We start from the raw sequence: 15,615 nt of genomic DNA on the forward strand, positions 1-15,615 counted from the left end.
TACCCATCACCCACCCTCCCCTCCCTCCCACCCCCCATCAACCCTCAGTTTGTTCTCAGTTTTTAAGAGTCTCTTATGCTTTGGCTCTCTCCCACTCTAACCTCCCTTTTTTTTTTTTTTTTTTTTTTTCCTTCCCCTCTCCCGTGGGTTTCTGTTAAGTTTCTCAGGATCCACATAAGAATGAAAACATATGGTACCTGTCTTTTTCTGTATGGCTTATTTCACTTAGCATCACACTCTCCAGTTCCATCCATGTTGCTACAAAGGGCCATATTTTGTTCTTTCTCATTGCCATGTAGTACTCCATTGTGTATATAAACCACAATTTCTTTATCCATTCATCAGTTGATGGCCTGCCAAGTTTCAGTAGAGAGATCCGTCACGAGTCTTATCGGTCTCCCTTTATATGTTAGAGCACGTTTATCCCTCGCTGCTTTCAGAATTTCTTCTCTTTCCTTGTATTCTGCCAGTTTCACTATGATATGTCGTGCAGAAGATCGATTCAAGTTACGTCTGAAGGGAGTTCTCTGTGCCTCTCGGGTTTCAGTGCCTTTTTCCTTCCCCAGATCAGGGAAGTTCTCAGCTATTATTTCTTCAAGTACACCTTCAGCACCTTTCCCTCTCTCTTCCTCCTCTGGAATACCAATTATGCATAGATTATTTCTCTTTAGTGCATCACTTAGTTCTCTAATTTTCCCCCTCATACTCCTGGATTTTTTTATCTTTTTCTCAGCTTCTTTTTCCATAATTTTATCTTCTAATTCACCTATTCTCTCCTCTGCCTCTTCAATCCAAGTTGTGGTTGCCTCCATTTTATTTTGGAGCTCATTAATAGCATTTTTTAGCTCCTCCTGGCTGTTCCTTAGTCCCTTGATCTCTGTAGGAATAGATTCTCTGCTGTCCTCTATACTGTTTTCAAGCCCAGTGATTAATTTTATGACTATTATTCTAAATTCACTTTCTATTATATTGTTTAAATCCTTTTTGATCAGTTCGTTAGCTGTTGTTATTTCCTGGAGATTCTTTTGAGGGGAATTCTTCCGTTTCGTCATTTTGGATAGTCCCTGGAGTGGTGCGGGACTGCGGGGCACTTCCCCTGTGCTGTCTTGAATAACTTGCGTTGGTGGGAGGGGCCGCAGTCAGACCTGATGTCTACCCCCAGCCCACTGCTGGGGCCTCAGTCAGACTGGTGTGTGCCTTCTCTTCCCCTCTCCTAGGTGCAGGATTCACTGTGGGGTGGCGTGGCCCGTCTGGGCTACTTGCACACTGCCAGGCTTGTGCTGCTGGGGATCTGGCGTATTAGCTGGGGTGGATCGGCAAGGTGCACAGGGGCAGGAGGGGCAGGCTCAGTTCGCTTTTCCTTCGGAGATCCACTTCGGGAGGGCCCCTGAGGCACCGGGAGGGAGTCAGACCCGCCGGAGGGATGGATCCGCAGAAGCACAGCGTTCAGGTGTTTGTGCGGTGCAAGCAAGTTCCCTGGCAGGAACTGGTTCCCTTTGGGATTTTGGCTGGGGGATGGGCGAGGGAGATGGTGCTGGCGAGTGCCTCTGTTCCCCGCCAATCTGAGCTCTGTCGTCTGGGGCTCAGCAACTCTCCCTCCCGTTGTCCTCCAGCCTTCCCGTTCTCTGAGCAGAGCTGTTAACTTATAACCTTCCAGATGTTAAGCTCCGCTTGCTGTCAGAACACACTCCATCCGGCCCCTCCGCTTTTGCAAGCCAGACTCGGGGGCTCTGCTTGGCCGGCGGGCCGCCCCTCCGCCCCGGCTCCCTCCCGCCAGTCCGTGGAGCGCGCACCGCCTCACCGCCCTTCCTACCCTCTTCCGTGGGCCTCTCGTCTGCACTTGGCTCCGGAGACTCCGTTTTGCTAGTCTTCTGGTGGTTTTCTGGGTTATTTAGGCAGGTGTGGGTGGAATCTAAGTGATCAGCAGGACGCGGTGAGCCCAGAGTCCTCCTACGCTGCCATCTTCCTCTGGGCTCTGTTTTTTTGTTTTTTTTTTTTTAAAGGTGTCTTTCGGTATTTAGGAAGATTTACACTTTTTGTTCTAATTGTTACCTTCATACACTGCATGTGTGTTTATGTGTATGTGTGTATTCTAGGGAATCTTAAATCTGTTTTCTTATTTAACCTTTACCATCTGGTTTGTCCATTTTAAGTGGTATCTTAGAATCGCCACTTAATATTTATACAATAGGGAATGATCTTATTCTATCTTCCCTTTCTCTCTTCACTCATTTTTAGTTTTATTCTTTCTACTTTGTCAGAATATATAACACTCACACCCATGTCCCCACCACTGTTTTAGTTCTGGATCTACAATTAAATATATTAAATTCTAAGAACTTCCTAACCGTTTTCATGTTCAAAACTGTTTATCACTCCGATACTTGAAGGACAGGATAACTAGCTTGAACTTTGTTTCCTGGAGTTTTCAAAACTCAAGGAAATTCTTTCATGTTCAAAACTGTTTATCTGTCACTATCTCGTTTGTAAATTCTTTCATGTTCAAAACTGTTTATCTGTCACTATCACGTTTGTAAATTCTTTCATGTTCAAAACTGTTTATCTGTCACTATCACGTTTGTAAATTCTTTCATGTTCAAAACTGTTTATCTATCACTCTGATACCTGAAGGACAGGATTACTAGCTTGAACTTTGTTTCCTTGAGTTTAATGTTTTTGTATTTTTGAGAGAGAGAGAGAGAGAGACAGAACCCGAGCAGGGTAGGGGCAGAGAGAAAGGGAGACAGAGAATCTGAAACAGGCAGGCTCTGAGCTATGAGCACAGAGACTGACACAGGGCTTGAACTCCAGAAGAGCAAGATCATGACCTGAGCCGAGGTCAGACACTTCACTGACTGAGCCACCCAGGCGCCTCTCCTTGAGTTTTTAAAAATGGGATCCTACCGGTAGTTTTCCTTGGTATATTGTTCTTGAGAAGTCTGATGTGAGCCTAATTTTTTATTATTATTAGTAGTAGTAGTAGTAAAGTCATATCCTGCTCACTCTTTACCCCAGAGGGCAAAAAAAAAAAAAAAAAAAAAAAATTGTCTTTGAAGTCTAATATTTTCCCTAGTCTTTAAAATCTAAAATCTAATAAAATCTAATCTGACTCAGAGTTCATTGTTCTGAATCAATCTGTCCAAGGTGGGCCCTTTTAGTGTGTAGATTTCAGTTTTTCTCTTACTTCTGAAAAGTTGCCTTGAATTATGGCTTAATCGTTAGTTCTGTTCCATTGATTTCTCTTCTGCAGGGACTCTAATTATAAATATGTTGGGTCTCCCTTTGTCTATATCGCATTTCATACACTTTCTTTCTCAAGCTTTTTACTTCTTTCTGCATCTCATTTTCATTATTTTTGTTTTCTTTCCTTTTATCAATGCCTCTTCCATCAATATCCCTATTAGCATGTCCTCAAGTTTGTTTATTTTTTATTTGCTTGGGGTATTTTCATAGTTTCCCAAAACTTCCAGGGAAGATAGTGAAGTAAGAGGATCCTAAGCTCACCTCATCTCATGCATACAGAGAGATAACATCCACATCAGTATAAGTAACCCAGAAAACAACCTGAAGACTGGCAGAGCAGACTCTACAGCTAATTGTAGGGAAGAGGCCACATCAAAGATGTGGTTGGCAACCAAAATAATTGGGAGACTGTTTGTAGGAGGAAGTGATGCCACAGGCACAAAAACAGAAAGGAGAAGATGCCTCATTAGGCATCTGAGGTATGGGAGACCTGTACTGGGAAGAAGAAAACCCTCATAACATATGGCTTTAAAAATCACAGGGTCTTAGCATTTGAGTTCTTACAATCAGTGAGGCTTAAAAACTGGAATTCTAAAAATCAGTGGGCTTTGCTCCGGGACAGCATGAGAGAAACTGAGTCCCTTCCCTAAAAGAGAGAGTATAAGAAAGAACCCAACTTAGATATAGACTAGAAGCAGCAGTTTGAAAAACACCTGGGGAAGATTCATTTACGAATCTCAGAATATATGCTGGATTGGCAGGGATTTTTAGGAGACTTCTCTAAGAACAAAAAAGCTAGAGAGCACAATTTCCTCCTCCCTCCCCACAGCCTAGATACAGGAAACACTGGGGGAACCACTAGAAACACTCCCCAACCAGCCTGTTAACAGAGTGCTCTCCTGTGGACTTGTCCTCCCCTCCCCCGCTCCAACAGGCCCTAAGCAGAAGTCAAAGCAGTGCCACAAGTGTGGCAGTGTGCAAATGTGTAAACAGCCCCAGCAGGGGCAGCACCACTCCAAAGTAACTCCTGCCCTACACAGAGTGGAAGACAACCACGCACACCAGTCCCACTGCAACCCCAGCAGTGGGTAGAGGTCAGACATGGTCTGACTGTAGATTCCACCCACCAACGAAAGCTTCTCAGAGGACAACACAGAGATAGCACCCTGCAGTTTAGTGATACTGCATCTCTGACAAACACCTAGTCTGACTCAAGGTAGCCCTGGACTGGCCCATTAACAACACAGGGACTGAACCCTATCTGCAATAGGCAAAGACAGCCATTTCAGAAGACTAGACTGAAGGCACATGTGGCTCAACCACAACAGTAGGGCACACGCAACATACTCAGGAGACACCCCTGGAGTGAACAGGGGACGCTGCAGGGCATTATAGGACTCGTCTTCATAAGGTCACTATTTTCAAAAGCAGGAGACATAGCTGGCTTACCTAACACACAAAAACAGAGTTAGTCAAAATGAGGAGACAAAAGACTATGTTCCAAATAAAAGAACAGGACAAAAAACAGCAAAAGAGCTAAATGAAGTAGAGGTAAGTAAAATGCCTGCTAGAGAATTTAAGGTAATCGTCATGAAGACACTCACTGGACTTCTGAAAAGGGTGGAGGACTCCAGTGAGAACCTCAACAGAGAGAAAAACATAAAAAAGAACTAGTGAAAGATGAACTCAATAACTGAAATCCAGAATACACTGGAGAGAATAAATAATACACTAGAGGAAGCAGATGGATCAGTGACTTGGAGGACAGGGTAATGAAAAACAATCAAGACACAGTAATTAAATGGTAAAAAGTAGTGATAGAGAATTTTATAAGCAGTAAGAGAAAACAGTAACATACAAGGGAAATCCTATAAGGCTATCAGCTGATTTTTTTTTTGGCAAAAACATTGCAGGCCAGAAGGGAATGGCACAATATATTCAAAGTATGGAAAGAAAAACCCTACAGCTAAGAATACTCTATCCAGCAAGGGTAACATTCAGAAGAGAAGGAGGATAAAGAATGTTCCAGACAAACAAGAGTTAAAGGAATTCATCACCACTAAACCAGCCTTATAAGAAATGTTAAAGGGGACTCTTTGGAAAGGAAAGTCCATAAGTAAGAGTAAGAATAGTAGGAAGCATAAAAGCAGTAAAATTAAATATATCTATAAAAATCAGTCAAGGGATTCACAAAATAAAAGGATGCAAAGTATGACACCATATACCTAAAACATGGGAGGGGGTGAGGACTAAAAATTTAGTGCTTTTAGAATGGGTACAAATTTTAGGGGCAATCTACTTAATATAGATTGCTATATGCATAAGATGTTATACATAAATCTAATCGTAACTACCAATCAAAAACCAGTTATATATAGACAAAATATGAAGAGAAAGAATCTAAGTATATTACTAAAGAAAGCCAGCAAATTGTGAGAGAAAAGAACAAGAAAGGAACAGAGAACTATAAAAACAACCATAAAACCAGTAACAAAATGGCAATTCAGGGGCGCCTGGGTGGCTGGCTCAGTTGATTGAACATTCGACTTCAGCTCAGGTTATGATCTCAAGGTTCATGAATTTAAGGCCCACATCGGGCTCTGTGCTGTCAGCTGGGAGACTGGAGCCTGCTTCAGATTCTGTGTCACTTTCTCTCTGCCCCTTCCCTGCTCCTGCTCTGTCTCTCTCAAAAACAAACATTAAAAATATTAAAACAAAATGGCAATATGTATATACCATCAACAATTAATTTGAATGTAAATGTACTAAATGCTCCAATAAGACACTGGGTGATGGAATGGATAAAAAAGCAATACTCATCTATATGCTGCCTACAAGAACTTCTTTTCAGACCTAAAGACACATGCAGACTGAAAGTGAACTGATAGAAATGCATTTATCATGCAAATACAAGTGAAAAAAAAAAAACTGGGTAGCAATACTTACAATCAGACAAAATAGACTTTATTTTATTTTATTTAAAAAAAAATTTTTTAACGTTTATTTATTTTTGAGACAGAGAGAGACAGAGCATGAACGGGGGAGGGTCAGAGAGAGGGAGACACAGAATCTGAAACAGGCTCCAGGCTCTGAGCTGTCAGCACAGAGCCCGACGCGGGGCTCAAACCCACGGACCGCGAGATCATGACCCGAGCTGAAGTCGGCCGCCCAACCGACTGAGCCACCCAGGCACCCCAACAAAATAGACTTTAAAACAAAGACTGACAAGAGTCAAAGAAGGACACTAAATAATCATAAAAGGAACAATCCAACAATGTGTAACAACTGTAAATATTTATGTACTCAGCATGGGAGGACCCAAATAGATAAAGCAGCTAATAACAAACATAATGGAAGTAACTGATAGTAATACAATAATAGTGGGAGATTTTAACACCCCACTTACATCAATGGATAGATCATCCAAACAGAAAAGCAACAAGGAAATAGTGGCTTTGGATGACACATTGGATCAGGTGGATCTAACAAGTTATATGCATAACATTCCATGAAAAAACAGCAGAATACACATTCTTTTCCAGTGCATGGGGAACATTCTCCAGAATAGATCACGTGTTAGGACACAAAACAAGTTTCAAAAAATTCAGAAAGACTGAAATCATACATCTTTTCTGACTACAACATCAAAAAAACTAGAAATCACAAGAAGAGATCTGGAAAGAACACAAACACATACATGCAGGTTAAATAACATGATACTAAAACAATGGATGGGTCAACCAAGAAACCAAAGAGAAAATCAAAAAAACACATGGAGGGAAATGATAATGAAAACACAATGGTCCAAAACCTCTGGGATGCAGCAAAAGCTGTACTAAGAGGGAAGTTCATAGCAATACAAATCTACCTCAAGAAGAAAAATCTCAAATAAGCAACTTAACCTTTCATCTAAAGGAGCTAGAAAAAGGACAACAAACAAAACTCAAAACCAGTAGAAGGAAGGAAGGAAATAATAAGAATTAAAGTAGAAATAAAATAGAAACTAAAACGAAACACAAACAAAAAACCCCCCAAAAAACAACACAAATAAAAACCCCCCAAAAACAAAAACAAACCAACAAAAACAGATCAATGAAACCAGGAGCTGGTTGTTTAAAAGAGAAATAAAACTAATAAACTTTTAGCCAGACTTAACACACACACAAAAAAAAGACTCAAATAAACAAAATCAGAAATGAAAGAGAAATAACAACCAAAACCAAAGAGAAATAACAACCAAAACCATAGAAATACAAAAGATTATAAGAGAATATTATGAAAAATATGCCAACAAATTGGGCAACCAATCTGGCTTATTTCTTTTTTTTATAAATATATGAAATTTATTGTCAAATTGGTTTCCATACAACACCCAGTGCTCATCCCAAAAGATGCCCTCAATACCCATCACCCACCCTCCCCTCCCTCCCACCCCCCATCAACCCTCAGTTTGTTCTCAGTTTTTAACAGTCTCTTATGCTTTGGCTCTCTCCCACTCTAACCTTTTTTTTTTTTTTTTTCCCTTTCCCTCCCCCATGGGTTTCTGTTAAGTTTCTCAGGATCCACATAAGAATGAAAACATATGGTATCTGTCTTTCTCTGTATGGCTTATTTCACTTAGCATCACACTCTCCAGTTCCATCCACGTTGCTACCAAGGACCATATTTCATTCTTTCTCATTGCCACGTAGTACTCCATTGTGTATATAAACCACAATTTCTTTATCCATTCATCAGTGGATGGACATTTAGGCTCTTTCCATCATTTGGCTATTGTTGAGAGTGCTGCTATAAACATTGGGGTACAAGTGCCCCTATGCATCAGTACTCCTGTATCCCTTGGGTAAATTCCTAGCAGTGCTACTGCTGGGTCATAGGGTAGATCTATTTTTAATTTTTTGAGGAACCTCCACACTGTTTTCCAGAGCGGCTGCATCAGTTTGCATTCCCACCAACGGTGCAAGAGGGTTCCCGTTTCTCCACATCCTCTCCAGCATCTTTAGTCTCCTGATTTGTTCATTTTGGCCACTCTGACTGGCGTGAGGTGAATCTGAGTGTGGTTTTGATTTGTATTTCCCTGATGAGGAGTGACGTTGAGCATCTTTTCATGTGCCTGTTGGCCATCCGCATGTCTTCTTTAGAGAAGTGTCTATTCATGTTTTCTGCCCATTTCTTCACTGGGTTATTTGTTTTTCGGGTGTGGAGTTTGGTGAGCTCTTTATAGATTTTGGATACTAGCCCTTTGTCCGATATGTCATTTGCAAATATCTTTTCCCATTCCATCGGTTGCCTTTTAGTTTTGTTGACTGTCTCCTTTGCTGTGCAGAAGCTTTTTATCTTCATGAGGTCCCAATAGTTCATTTTTGCTTTTAATTCCCTTGCCTTTGGGGATGTGTCAAGTAAGAAATTGCTACGGCTGAGGTCAGAGAGGTCTCTTCCTGCTTTGTCCTCTAGGGTTTGGATGGTTTCCTGTCTCACATTCAGGTCCTTTATCCATTTTGAGTTTATTTTTGTGAATGCTGTGAGAAGGTGATCTAGTTTCAACCTTCTGCATGTTGCTGTCCAGTTCTCCCAGCACCATTTGTTAAAGGGACTGTCTTTTTTCCATTGGATATTCTTTCCTGCTTTGTCAAAGATTAGTTGGCCATACTTTTGTGGGTCTAGTTCTGGGGTTTCTATTCTATTCCATTGGTCTATGAGTCTGTTTTTGTTCTGGCTTAGTTTCTAGAAGCATAAACCCTCCCAAAACAGAATCAGGAACAGACTGATTACTAAACAGTGAAATTGAATCAGTATTCAAAAAAACTCCCAATAAACAAAAGTCCAGGACCAGATAGCTTCACAGGTGAATTCTAACAAACACTTAAAGAAGAATTAATATGTTTTTCTCAAATTATTCCAAAAAATAGAAGAGGAAGGAAAGCTTCAAATTTATTGTGAGGCCAGATTACCCTGATACCAAAACCAGATAAAATGTCTTTTGTAAAGACACTACAAAAAAAGAGAACTACAGGCCAATATCTCTGATGAACATAGATGCAAAAATATTCAACAAAAAATTAGTAAACTATATTAAAAAATATATTAAAAAACCATTCACCATGATCAAGTGTATTTACTCCCAAGATGCAAGATTGGTTCAATACTTATGAATCAGTCAATATGATACATCACATCAATAAGAGAAAAGATAAAAACCATACGATTATTTCAATTGATGCAGAAAAAGAACTTGACAAAGCACAAGATCCATTCATGATAAAAACCCTCAAAAAACTAGGTTTAGGGAAACATATGTCAACATAATAAAGGCTATATGTGAAAAATCCACGGCTAACATCATATTTGACGGTGAAAACTGAGGGCTTTACCCCTAAGATCAGGAACAAGACAAGAATGTCCCCTTTCCCCACTGTCATTCAATGTAGCACTGGAAGTCCTAGCCACAGCAGATAAGAAAAAGAAGTAAAAGGCATCCAAACTGGTGATGAAGAAGCAAAACATTCACTATTTGCATGTGACTTAACACTACATATACATAACCCTAAGGACTCCACCAAAAAACTATCAGAACTGATAAATGAATTTAGTAAGGTGACAGGATACAAAATCCACATATAGAAATCCAATGCATTTCTATATACTAATAATGAAGTGGCAGAAAGAGAAAGTAATAAAACAATCTCATTTACAATTGCTCCAAAAATAATAAAAACCTAGGAATAAACTTAACCATGGAGGTGAAAGACCTGTACTCTGAAAACTATAAAACACTGATGAAAGAAATTAAATATGACACAAAGAAATGAAAAGAGATTCCATGGTCATGGAATGGGAGGACAAATATTGTTAAAATATCCCTACGACCTAAAGCAACCTACAGATTTAATGATATCTCTATCAAAATACCAACAGCATTTTTTACAGAACTAGAACAAATCATCCTCAAATTTTTATGGAACCACAATAATCAAATAGCTAAAGCAATGTTGGAAAGGAAGAACAAAACTGGTGTTAACACAATCCCAGATTTCAAGATATAATAAAAGCTGTAGTAATCAAAACAGTACGATACTGGCAAAAAGTTAACACATACATAGGTGAATAGAACAGAATAGAAAGACCAGAAATAAACCCATGATTATATTGTCAATTAATCTATGGCAAAAGAGGCAAGAATAGGCAATGGGAGAAAGTCTCTTCAACAAATGGTGTTGGAAAAACTGGACAGCTACATGCAAAAGAATAAAAGTGGACCACTCTTTTACACTATACACAAAAATAAAACCCAGAATGGATTAAAGATCTAAATATGAGACCCGAAACCATAAAAAGCCTAGCAGAGAGCACAGGTAGTAAAGTAATTTCTCCGACATTGGTTTTTCTATGTACATCTCCTGAGGCAAGGGAAAGGAAAGTAAAAACAAACTATTGGGACTATACCAAAATAAAAGGCTTCCGCACAGCAAAGGAAACAATCAACAAAACAAAAGACAACCTAGTGAATGGGAGAAGATATTTGCAAATGGTGTATCTGATAAGGGGTTAGTATCCAAAATCTATAAAAAACTTAGAACTCAACACCAAAAAACCAAATAATCTAATTAAAAAATGAGCAGAGGACATGAACAGACATTTCTCCTAAGACATACAGATGACCAACAGACATATGAAAAGATGCTTGACATCACTAACCAGTAGGGAAATGCAATCAAAACCACCTGCCAGAATGGCTAAACTAAAAGATGCAAGAAACAACAAATGCTGGCGAAGATGCAGAGAAAAATGAACCCCCATGTATTGTTGGTGGGAATGAAAACTGGTATAACTACTGTGGAGAATAGGATGGAGGTTCCTCAAAAAATTAAAAATAGAATTACCATATGATCCCATAATTCCACTACTGGGGACTTAGCCAAAGAATAAGAAAACACAACCTTGAAAAGATACATGCAGCCCTATATTTATTGTAGCATTTTTTTTTTTTTTTTACAATAGTCAAGTTATGGAAGCAATCCAAGTGCACTGGTGATAGATAAATGGATAAAGACATCACATACACACACACTGGAATATTACTCAGCCATAAAAAGGAATGAAATCTTGCCATTTGCAACAATATGGATAGATATGTGAGCATAACGCTAAGTGAAATAAGAGAAAAACAAATACCATATGATTTCACTCACATGTGGAATGTTAAGAAACAAAACAATGGAACACAGGAAAAAAGAGACAAACGAAAAACAAGACTCTTAAATACAGAGAACAAACAGATGGATACCAAAGGGGAAGTGGGTGGGGGTATGGGTGAAAGAGGTGAATAGGATTAAGGGTATACTTACTGTGATGAGCTCTGAGTATTGTACAGAACTGTTGAATCATTATACACCAGAAACTAATATAACATTACAGGATACATTAAGGGTGGTGGTGGGTGAGTGGGTATCGAACCTGTGTGCCTCGTTTCTCTTTAATCTCTATAGTACCCTTATTTTCTCCTTACATCCTCCTTTCCTCTCACTGTGATGGCTCCAAGGGGCACCATCCTTTATCTCTCCCAGAGCAATGTTTCTCTGATGCTGCTTGTGGCCTCTCTCTTTCACACACCTTCGCTATAGCTACTGCTATGAATTCCTAAGTCCCAGGCCTGTGTTTGTATCTCCTCAGCTGTGTGGGGGATATTTTCTTTCTGAAGGTCATTTTGCTTGCACGTCATTATAAACCTCTGATTCCTTTCTTCTCTCTTCACTATCTCTTAAGCCTCTCCTTGCCCTACTCTCCAGACTCAGAGGTTTGTAGCAGTGACAGAACTATTGTAACTTGTTGTTTCTTTCCATACAGGTAATTTAAAATTCGTGGTATTATCTATGTTATACTAATGCTGAAGGTGTGAGTTATACATGGGTTATGTGTGTGTGTGTGTGTGTGTGTATGTGTGTGTGTTCCTTTTCAATCTTATGGCTTTTGGGGAGGATGTGTGGATTTTCATATGGACAGTTGTCATGATCTTCCAGACCCAAAAGCTCATCTCATTTAATCCTTATAGTAATCATAAAAGATAACTGTAATTACCCCAGTTTTACAAATGAGTAAGCTGAGTCTTAGTGAAACTAAAAACTTGCCCAAAGGCACATAGCTAAATATGAGAACCAAGATTCCCACCAGACTTTGACTCCAAAATTCAACTAAGCTCTTTCTACTATACAACACAACCTTCTCAAATAAGAAAAATCCCTTTTCAGCCCTCTCCCCAAGAATTACAGGCTATTTAGTTGTATTGGTAATTTGAAAATAAGTAATTTGGGAGATTTTATATTGACAGCCTATTATGAGACCTACAAACCAGAGCCAACCATGCCTCCCCATAAAAATAACAGAAGTAAAAAAGCAGAGTGAAAAACAGTAAAACAAGTTTATAGCAAACATCTGCCATCCTAACTCTTTTCCTCTCTGTAGCCTAATAAATCTAAACCTGTATTCTATTGATAGATGTTTTGGGGGTTTTACCCAAGCTCTAAAAACTACCAGTATGCTATCAAATACTGTATCATCTTTCTGATTCAGGCCTCTGTCTTGAACTTCAGACCCAAATATTCAAGTGCCAACTAAACATCTCCTAGTAGACGGATCAACATAAAGTGATGGAACACACTAGGTTCCTCATGGAAAACAAAGGGAACACAAACTTGTTCCTCAACATGTATTCCCTATTATAGCAAATGGTGTGCTGACAGTTTTCAGCTGGTCACCCAAGCCAGAACTCTGGGAGTCATCCAAGATGACTCTTCCTCAAGTGCTTTTTATAAATGGACATTAATCACCATTTATTGTATTTCTTAAATCACCCTCAAATTCATCCCATATTCATCGGCCCACAGTCTAAGTCCATACTCTTATCATTTCCACTCATTTTAGGAACTTCCTATCTAAACATAGTATCCTTAGCTTCAACTCTCATCACCACTACCAAAAGACTGCTCACAAGCACGTGTATAGGTTATACACACACACATACATTCACAAATTCTGCTAACTTACTCTCTTCTTTTTAGAAACTCAATCCATCTTTTACAGAGTTGCCAGAGAACTTTTCTAAAATACCACAAATCATATTATTCCAATGCTTAAATTCTTTAATGGCTCCTCACTGCCTACCAAATGAATTCTGAGCTTCTTAGAAGGATTTATAAACTCATGATCTTTCCTTGTCTATCTCCTCACATACCTGATGCTACATCAAGTATTTACTTATCTAAATAATATCTGAATGTCTACCATAAAACAGGCTCTGGGATGTGCTCCAGTGTTACGTAAGATAATGCTGTTGGTCCCTGTGCGTTCCACGTCAACAAGGACAGTTCCTTGAATGTGTGATGCTGAGTTCTACTTCTGTATCCTGCACATGCTGTTCCTTCTACCTGGGATGCTCTTCCCCATTTTCTTCATTTAGCTAACTTTCATCCTTATCTCCATCAGGAAGCCTTTGGTTACCTCCTCTTCTCTAATTAACTCTGTGCACATTTATCAGTGTTCATGTTATTGTATTGTAACTGCTTAGCCTTCCTCATTTCCACGGGATCCTTGAATGTAGATAGTGTCCTTAGGTGCTTCCAAAATCCAAAAGATAAGAGCACCTATGATAAAGTAAGATTTCAGTAAAGGCATGCTGAATGTTGCTGAACAAGACATATTTCATTCAGCTTACCCCACTATCTAGCAAGTTTGGTAGACCGAGCACTTTTGTTCGTGCTCCAAATTGGTCGTTAGTTTGAGCAGTACTTGCCTATTTATTTAGTTGGTTTATGCTGTCGTCTGTCAGCCATTAACATTCTATTTTCTTTTCTATTTTTTGAGAGAGAGGGACAGAGAGAGAAACTTAAGCATGCTCCATACCCAGCACAGAGTCTGAGGCACAGCTCGATCTCATGATCGTGAGATCATAACCGGAGCAGAAATCAAGAGTTGGACATTTATGTTTAACCAACTGAGCCACCCAGGTGCCCAAACATTCTATTTTCTAATAATTATATCATTCAGAGGAAAGAGTTTGACTATTTTCCAAGAATAAAAGAACTGGGATTTTTTGGGGTGAACATTTTGTTGAAGAATTATATACATATACAAAGGTGTGCCAATCATATGCATTATACCTCAATGGCTTTATACAAGTTAACAACACTCACATCAAGAAAGAAAAGATTATCAGCATTTCAGAAGCCTCCTCTTGTATCCAGGTGCTACACCTCACCTCTCACTAAGGGTAAACAGAATTCTAACCTCTAGCATCACAAATGAGTTTTACTTTTTAGTAGTTTATATAACAGAATCATGTAGTATGTGCTCTGCTATTTAGTTTCTTTGGTTCAACATTATATTAGAGAGAGTCATCCATTATAGACTGGATTATGTGTATGGTTAAAGTACTTGCCAGATATTAGTAAGTGAGTATTTAGATAGCTGTGAGCTATGCTCTTAGGCTAGCTTCTTCTACTATTAAAATTATTCCAAATAGCATGGAGACATCAGCCAAAAAAAAAAAAAAAAATCCCTAATTATATATGGTAAAAGAAAGTAAATCATCAAATCAGTATTGGATCTCCTTAGGGACCAACCTCTAATGTAGGGAAACAACCCTAAATGGGCCTTTAGTCATATAAATGAAGAACTCTCTTTTTTGGACTGGAGAGGATAGTCCCTGCCTCTCTGATATGGACATACTTTTCATCCTGCCTGAGGTTCAAAATACCACATACCAGGCTGCCCTCATGCCTGGATATCTTCCTAACCTCACTTGTGCTCTGAAATCCCACAATAAGCCATGATCCCTGTGGCTGCCCTCCTCACCCCAGCTGGCCCCCAATATCCCATGCTAGCCTGCTTCTCACGTGGACATCTCTTCGCTCAACTTGGGCTGTGACATCCCAAGCCTGGCTGTCCGTATTGCACCAAAGCAGGAAAAGAAAGAAGGGCTAGTGTACTGGTTCTCATTCTGGGACAATTTCCCCCCAAGGAGACATTTGGCAATGTTTGAAAACATTTTTGATAGAAACAACTGGGGGGGTGGGACAATGTTGCTGGCATCTAGGCCAAAGATGTTGCCAAACCTCCTACAATGCACAGAACAGTTCCCTTGACCTCCCACCACCCTGCCCAGCAACAATAAATTATCTGGCCCCAAATATCAACAGTGCTGAGGCTGACAAACTCTGGGATAGCAGCACCTTTTAAAACCTAAAATATGGGTATCTTCTTACTGAGCAATTCCAGAAATATATTTTATAGAAGAAACTCTTGCAATAATGTCTGAAGATACAGTTAAAGATATTTACCTCAATGTTGTAACAGTAAACAAAAGAATAAAAACAAAAT

The 15,615-nt window shown here is 39.4% G+C and overlaps 1 protein-coding gene across 11 annotated transcripts in view; it reads right to left on the minus strand.

Annotated features, from left to right (window-relative positions):
* The window catches only part of DDHD1 (DDHD domain containing 1), a 108,247-nt gene that overhangs the window by 63,223 nt on the left and 29,409 nt on the right, over positions 1-15,615 (minus strand). The window lies entirely within an intron of this gene.

The sequence above is a fragment of the Leopardus geoffroyi genome, chromosome B3, assembly GCF_018350155.1.
Source record: "Leopardus geoffroyi isolate Oge1 chromosome B3, O.geoffroyi_Oge1_pat1.0, whole genome shotgun sequence".
NCBI classification, from domain to species: domain Eukaryota; kingdom Metazoa; phylum Chordata; class Mammalia; order Carnivora; family Felidae; genus Leopardus; species Leopardus geoffroyi.